General features: G+C 44.6%; 1 non-coding gene across 1 annotated transcript; it reads left to right on the top strand.

The window, feature by feature from the left end:
- Positions 1-495: 495 nt before the first annotated feature.
- Positions 496-569, top strand: trnai-aau (transfer RNA isoleucine (anticodon AAU)). The gene has a single exon. It is a non-coding gene; the product is annotated as a tRNA-Ile (tRNA).
- The last annotated feature ends 7,708 nt before the right edge of the window (positions 570-8,277 follow it).

Below are 8,277 nucleotides of genomic sequence, written 5' to 3'. Positions count from 1 at the left end.
GTCATTGAGGAAAGCATGCAATTGAGTTCTGCGCTGTTGCTGACTCTAAAGCAACTGCGTCCTTCGGGAGCAGAAAGAATCCCACTGCTAGATTACAATTCAAATGCATTTGGCATAAGGTTCTCAGCAGTTTATCAGCAGCACATAACCGTGACTCCAAAGGTCTGTGAGTTTCCAGAAGCACAGTGAGCGATCGTTGAAGGTACGTTTCTCCAAACGATGTTTGGCAACATGACAAACTGCAGCTGAGCTGGTGGTATTGCGATTGAAATTGCATTCGTCCAGACATTGTGCTTAATTTTGGAAATCAGAGCAAATGGTTAGCTCTAGTGTGCGCGTTCGGAAGAGTCAATGCTTTGTTTTTGTTGAAAACTTTTGCAACGAAAGGAAATACCTCAGACGAGCGTGCGATCGATATCAAATCAGAAAATGAATAGCCGCCGTGATTGTGAGCACCGGCAATGTAGGCATTTGCTTTCATGGGCCAGCTCAGTTGGTCGGTTAGCACCGCCGGTTAGAGCGTGGTGCTAATGACGCCAAGGTCGTGGGTTCAATCCCCACACTGGTCACGTAAAGAGACCGTGTCGTTAGCTACCCTATGCCAAGGTTCGCTGCGGCTTTTAATTTCACCGCCTGCAAAAACTTGTCACATGATCGATTCTGATGTGTATTCAACTCGTTGGTCCCATGCCTGATCTCAGCTGCGTTGCTCTATTTCCAAACAAAGTGAACCACGAAATCACCAAGCAGAAAGCCTCGCCAGCGCAATAAAACATTTGAGAGGGATAGACGCACAACTCGATCGTCGTACCCTTGATGACTCTTGGATGTTGTCTGCAGCAAATCTATCAGTCTCAGTTGTTTTCACAAAGAAATGCAAAACATGAAATATATGCAGTATTAAGTCGACATGGCACAATCTCGGAGGAGAACCAGAGTTCAGGCTTCAATTCAAATCAAAGATTCGATCATCTTATTTTCCTGGATCTCTGTTACTACTTTTCACGCGACTTCCAGAGAGAATTCATTCGCGTGTTCACCTCTTATGCATCGACACTGGAGGTATCATGTCCCCAGCAATATCATAGAGCCATTAATAGAAGCAAATTACTGCAGATGCTGGAATCTGAAACCAAAAGAGAAAATGCTGGAAAATCTAACTAGGTCTGGCACCATCTGCAAGTAGGCAAAAGAGCTGACGTTTCGAGTATAATTGACTCTTTATTAAACATTTTAAAAAATTGGGAGAATTAGCGAGCTATTTACACCATGCTGAGAGAAGGTGAGTCAGTGCTCCAGATGCATAGGTGATAATGACAGAGCACGGAGAGATTAAAGGGAGATTAGGAGCTGCCAAAGACCAAGGCTGAAGCCAGTGGAAAACAAGGAGAAGCGTAGCAAAGCAGGAAGAGGAGAGGAAAAATGTATTGATAGAGTGGGAAGCGACAGAAAGAGAGACTATCAAGAAATATGAGGTACAGAACAATGAAAAAAACACAAATAAAAAAAGTAATTAAAATAATTGAAAATAAAATTATCTGAAGTGGTTTGAATTTAACAACTTCGACAATTTGACTTCATTATTTTATTCATTTTTTTATCATTTTACCTGCAATATCATAGAGCCAATAGATATGGACAGCACTGAAAACACAGTTTTTGATCGAACTCGTCCATTCCCAACAGATATCCTCAACTGATCCAGCCGCGATTGTATGCAAATGACCCATGTCTCTCTAAAGCCTTCCTATTCAAATACACGTCCAAATTCCTTAAAACTATTGGAATTGTACCGGCAATCATCAGCTCGTCTGGCAAATTATTGCAGACACGCACCACCCTCTGCGTGAAGCCGTTGCTCTCACTGCCTTTCGAATTCTCACCCTCCCACACCAGATTTGTACCCTCTCGTTCTGCACTGCCCCACCAAAGGAAGATTGCATGAGAAATATGTGTTATTGAGCAAAACGTGCAAGTGCGTTCTGCGCTGTTGCTGACACCAAAGCAACTGTCTCGGTTGGGAGCAGAATACATCCATGGATATCCAGTTTGAGGTGGTTCATGTCTCAGTGGTAATTGGAAATGAAGAGATCGAAGGCAGGCAATAGGACAGCACCGGGTGTCCTTGTGGATGGAGTGCATTGGAGATGGGCAATGGGACCCCCGGAGGTTGGCGAGTGTCTACATTGTGAAAGTAAGTTCGTGGGCGTCAGAAGAAGTGTTTGACGTCACGGCGTGTATTATATTCATTCATGCATAGACAGAGGGGGATACATTTGAGGCTTTTCCTGAGTACTGCTCATTCATCCTCCTTCTGGGTGAGGTCAGAGAGAATGGTGAAAACTCGCCAAGACTTGGAGCTGGGATCTGGCGTGGTGTGGTGCTTGGTGAAGAGACCGAGCCTGTAACTGGAGTGGGTGTGTTGTTAGGGGGAATGGGCGTGGAGTCTTGAGCAGGGTGGTGTTCCCCTCAGGTTTCTGGGGACGGGGATGCTGACAGTGGGACCTGGGGGGTGTTAGTAGAATGCAGGTGATTGTCGTTGATAGGGGTGGACGTGGTGGCAAACACGGCAGTGGGGGCCACGGAAGTCACTGAGTGTGTGACATCAGTGATGATGTGAGGGGCGGATGTGTTGTCACTTGTGGCGTATGAGGAATTGTGAGGGGCGGAAATGGCACTTACTTTATGTTAACCAATAATTTCCTGTCACAAATCTGTTTGATAATGTCGTATTTTAATTAAACTCACTCGCTTACTGTTTCTCTGTTTTGGTCTTCATCCACATCTCCATGGTGTTCCAATATTTCAACCTTTCTCTTTGGACTTCCGAACTTCCATTCACCTCAGACCTGTCCCCCTCCTCATCTGTGTCCGTTTATAGCACACTGCATAATCTTGGTACCAGAGGAGCCTATCCCAATAAAATAGCTCAGTCTTCCCTGAGTACTGGTAGCAATGCTCACTGGTCAGAACCACTTCTGATGATACTATTGTGTGATCCTGATACATTCCTGCACTCTGCTGATATCATTCAGTTTCTCTCCATGTGATATCCCTCACTGTGTGGGTTTAATTACTGCCTCTGTCAGTGTCTCTCGCTCTTGCAGGTACTCCAGATCCTGGGCCAACAACATTCTCCACTCCAGAGGGAAGCAACTGCACAGGCCATTGATGGAGATTGGGATTTTCCAGATCTCTGTGGATTCAGTGCCGTCCTCTATGTGTTGCCTTCATTGCATTAGAATAATTTCCCATTCTGTCTATTTCTCTGTCCCTTGCAGGTATTTTTGATGTCACTGACTCAGCAGAATTCCCAATTCCTGTCTCGTCCATCAGCACATTGAAGATGTTTGGTCAGCCAGAGACAGATGGACAGTGAGATCTGGATCTTCAGTAAATCCTACAGCCGGTAAGATCACTCACGCAGTAAGCAGCACAGGGAGGAGTTCATGGGCTTTAATTCAGAACCTGAGGGCATGATGTCGGAACAATGCTGGGCAAGGAATATGACAAAATTCTCAGGCTTCATTATCACCACCGTGTCTGTAAATTCATCTGTTCCACAGAACCCTCCCTATGTCGGTCAGTTTCTCCAGTGTCTGTTGCATAGATACCACCTTCCCATATCTCTATCAGCCCCTACAACCCTGTTTATCCCTGTCAGCCCCTCCTCCCAGTACAGCTCTTCAAGTTTCTGCCGTTGCCTTTAATCCTGGGTTCTGTCACATCTCTCCTTAACAGACGAAAAACAACTCTTCAGTTCCTGAAGCCATTCCGCTCAGTGTCGTCCTTTCCAGACCAGAAAAAAGACCTCCCTGTCTTTGTGAAATTTTTGAACTCCTACTACTTTCATGACCTCTGTAACCTTCCCGTCATGACAACAAAAAAGCTCTCTACCTTAGTAACCTCCTCCAGCTATTAGACTCCTCCTTGTCTCTGGGCACAAAGCAGAGTGACCCTGCTTCTCACATAAATTAGTTTCTGCATTTCTAATGATGACTATGAACTCTTCCTGTCTCTAAAACGCACTCAGTCTCTGTAAACTCTGTTGGTCCCGAATGATGTAATTTCCTACGGTAACTACAAACCTTTATGCCTTTAATTTTCTCCAGACGCAACCACACAGTTTAATTCTATAACCTCCATGAGTGACAGAGTCATAGAGATGTACAGCACGGAAATAGATCCTTATGTACAACCCGTCTATGCCGACCAGATATTGCAACCCAATCTAATCCCACCTGCCAGCAGCCAGCCCATATTCCTCCAAACCCTTCCCATTCACATACCCATGCAAATGCCTCTTAAATGTTGCAATTGTAACATTCTCCACCACTTCCTCTGGCAGCTGTTTCCATACACGTACCATCCTCTACGTGAAAAAGTTACCCCTTAGGTCTGTTTTCTATCTTTCCCCTCTCAAACTAAATCTATGCCCTCTAGTTCTGGACTCTCTGACCGCATGGAAAAGACTTTTGTGTATTTATCCTATCCATGCCCCTCATAATTTGGTAAACCTCTGTCAGGTCACCCCTCAGCCTCCGAAGTACCAGGGAAAACTGCTCCAGCCTGTTCAGCTTCTCCCTATAGCTCAAATCCTCCAACTCTGCCAACATCCTTGTAAATCTTTTGTGAACCCTTTCAAGTTTCACAAAATCTTTCTGATAGGATGGAGACCGGAAGGGCACAAAATATTCCAACAGTGGCCTAACCAATGCCCTGTACCGCCGCAACAGGACCTCCCAACTCCTGTACTCAATACTCTGACCAATAAAGGAAAGCATACCAAATGTCGCCGTCACGATCCTATCTACCTGCGATTCCACTTTAAAGGAGCTATGAACTTGCACTCCAAGGTCTATTGGTCAGCAACAACCCTTAGGACCTTAGCATTACGAGTATAAGTCCTGCTAAGATTTGCTTTCCCAAAATGCAGCACCTCGCATTTATTTGAATTAAACTCCATCTTCCACTTAGTCCAATGGCCCATCTGGTCCAGATCCTGTTGTAACCCTCTTCGCTATTCACTACACCTCCAATTTTGGTATCATCTGTAAACCTACTAACTATATCTCTTAACCTCGCCTCCAAATCATTTATGTAAATGACAAACAGTAGAGAGCCCAGCAGTGATCCTTGTGGCTCTGCACTGGTCACAGGCCTCCAGTCTGAAAAACATCCCTCCACCACCACTCTCTGTCTTTTACCTTTGAGCCAGCTCTGTATCCAAATGTCTAGTTCTCCCTGTATTCCATCTTGCTTATCAGGCTCCCATGGGGAACCTTGTCGAATGCCTCACTAAAGTCCATATAGATCACATCTGTCACTCTGCCCTCCTCAATCTTCTTTGTTACTTCTTCAAAAAACTCAATCAAGTTTGTGAGACATGATTTCCCACGCCCAAAGCCATGTCGACTATTGCTAATCAGTCCTTGCCTTTCCAAATACATGTGCATCTTGTCCCTCAGGATTCCCTCCAACAACGTGCCCACCACTGAGTCTAGGCTCACCGGTCTATAGTTCCCTGGCTTGTCTTTACCACCCTTCTTAAACAGTGGCGCCACTTTTGCTAACCTCCAGTTTTTGGCACCTCATCTGTGACTATTGATGATACAAATATCTCAGCAAGAGGCCCAGCAATCACCTCTCTAGCTTCCCACAGAGTTATCGGGTACACCTGATCATTTCTTGGGGATTTATTCGCCTTTAACCGTTTCAAGACATCCAGCACTTCCTCCCTTGTAATCTGGACGTTTTGCAAGATGTCGCCATTTATTTCCCTGCAGTCTATGTCTTCCATATGCTTTTCGACAGTAAACACTGATGCAAAATATTCATTTACTGTCTCCCCCATTTTCTGCGGCTCCACACAAAGGCCGCCTTGCTGATCTTTGTGGGGCCCTATTCTCTCCCTAGTTACCCTTTTTTCCTTAATATATTTGTAATAACCCTTTGCATTCTCCTTAATTCTACTTGTCAGACCTATGTCATGTCCGCCTTTTGCCCTCCTGAATTCCCCTTAAGTGCACTTACACTTCCTTTATACTCTTCTCAGGATTCACTTGAACTATCCTGTCTGTACCTGACATATGCTTCCTTCTTTTTTCTGAACGAAACACTCAATTTCTTTAGTCATCCAGATTTCCCTATACTTACCAGCCTTCCCTTTCACTCTCACAGCAACCTTCTTCTCTGGACTCTTTTATCTCATTTCTGAAGGCTTCCCATTTACCAGCCATCCCTTTACCCGTGAACATCTGCCTCCAATAAATTTTCAAAAGTTCTTGCCTAATATCGTCAAAATTGGCCTTTATCCAACTTAGAACATCGACTCGTAGATCTGGTGTATCCCTTTCCATCACTGTTTTAAAACAAATAGAATTATGGTCGCTGGCCCCAAAGTGCTCCCCCACTAACACCTCACTCACCTGCTCTGCCTTATTTCCTAAGAGTTGGTCAAGTTTTGCACCTTTAGTAGTAGGTATATCCACATACTGAATCAGAAAATTGTCTTGTACACACTTAAGAAATTCCTCTCCACCTAAACCGTTAACACTATGGCAGTCCCAGTCAATGTTTGGAAAGTTAAAATCCCCTACCATACCTACGCTATTATTCTTACAGATAGCTGAGATCTCCTTACAAGTTTGTTTGGCAAATTCCCTTTGACTATTGTGTTGTCTTTAATACAATCCTAATAAGGTGATCATCCCTTTCTTATTTCTCAGTTCCACCCAAATAACTTCACTGGATGCATTTCTGGGGATATCCTCCCTCTGCACAGTTGTAATGCTATCCCCTATCAAAAATGTCACTCCCACTCCTCTCTTGCCTCCCTTTCTATCCTTCCTGTAACATTTGTATCCTGGAACATTAAGCTGCCAGTCCTGCCCATCCCTGAGCCATGTTTCTGCAATTGCTATGATATCCCAGTCCCATGTTCCTAACCATGCCCTGAGTTCATCTGCCTTCCCTGTTAGGCCCCTTGCATTAAAATAAATGCAGCTTAATTTATTAGTCCTACCTTGTCCATGCCTGTCCTGACTGTTTGGCTCACTTCTGTTCTCAGCTGTCCCCGTTTCAGATGGAGTTCCCAAAATCCTCCCTATGATTTTTACCACGTCCCATCCTTGCAGTCCTCCAAATCGCTGTAAATTCCTCCCATTCCTAAAACCCTCCCTGTGTATGTCACCTGTTCCAGCTTCCACAACCCTCCCTATCTCTGTAAGACAACCCCGCCCCTCCACCACCCGTCCCAGTTACTACAGCCCGCTGTATCACTAAATGCCAGTAGTCACTATAATATCAGAGTAAGTGTGAAAGCAGGAATACTGTACTGGGTTAGATGATCAGTACTGATCATATTGAATGGTGGGACCGACTCTGTAGTCAAATGGTCGATACCTGCTCTTCTTTCCTGTGCTTCTCCATAAACGTACTATCTATATAACCTCCTTCAGACCCCACAGCTCTCCCTATCTCCATAAATTCCTTCAGTCCCCACGACTCTTCCTATTTATGTAACCTGAATCATTCCCCACAAACCTCCCTAACTCCACAATCTCCAATATGCCCCACTACCCTCCCTATCTCCATAATCTCATCCGACACAACGACCCTCGCATTCAGAGTAAACTCCTTCAGTCCCCATGACCCTGCTGATCTGTGCAAACTCCTTCAGGCCCAATAGTCCTCCAGATCTCTTTGGCCTCTTTCAGGCCCCACATCATTCCCTATCTCCATAATGTCCTTCAGTCACCACGAACCTCCCGATTTCCAAAGCCTCTATGACTTTTCACCCTGTAAGCTACATTTTTCAGATTGAGAAACAAGAACTCCCACAACCCTTTCTGCTGTCAGTCTGAAACCAAACCGTGTAAGCCTTACAGTAAGTCGGGAGCTGGAATGTGTTAGAAAGGATATGTCAATATACAATAACTGGAACCTTAGAAACGCACTTAATAAAAAGAGAATGTGGTTTTGAGCCTGTTGGATTGTATTTTTATTGGTGTGAGTATAAATGGAAGAATACGGGTGCAGAGGATATGGTTTAATTAAATTTTCAGAAACCTTTACACAAGTTTCAATAAGGGCGAAGGAGTAACTTGGTAGAGAATAGGCTACCTTACCTATCAGAACGTGGGTGAGAAATTAGACAAAGTTAGAATTTACTGTGTAGAAAGACATGGGAGCTCGGGAACTAGATAGCGATGTCTTGGAACGAATCGTAAGGAGATTAGATTAAATTACTTGCAGTGTGGGAACAGGCCCTTCGGC

Source organism: Hemiscyllium ocellatum, unplaced genomic scaffold (genome assembly GCF_020745735.1).
Source record: "Hemiscyllium ocellatum isolate sHemOce1 unplaced genomic scaffold, sHemOce1.pat.X.cur. scaffold_283_pat_ctg1, whole genome shotgun sequence".
Taxonomy (NCBI): Eukaryota; Metazoa; Chordata; class Chondrichthyes; order Orectolobiformes; family Hemiscylliidae; genus Hemiscyllium; species Hemiscyllium ocellatum.
The sequence above is the reverse complement of the archived record's forward strand: the minus strand, read 5'-3'. Positions and strand labels throughout refer to the sequence as shown.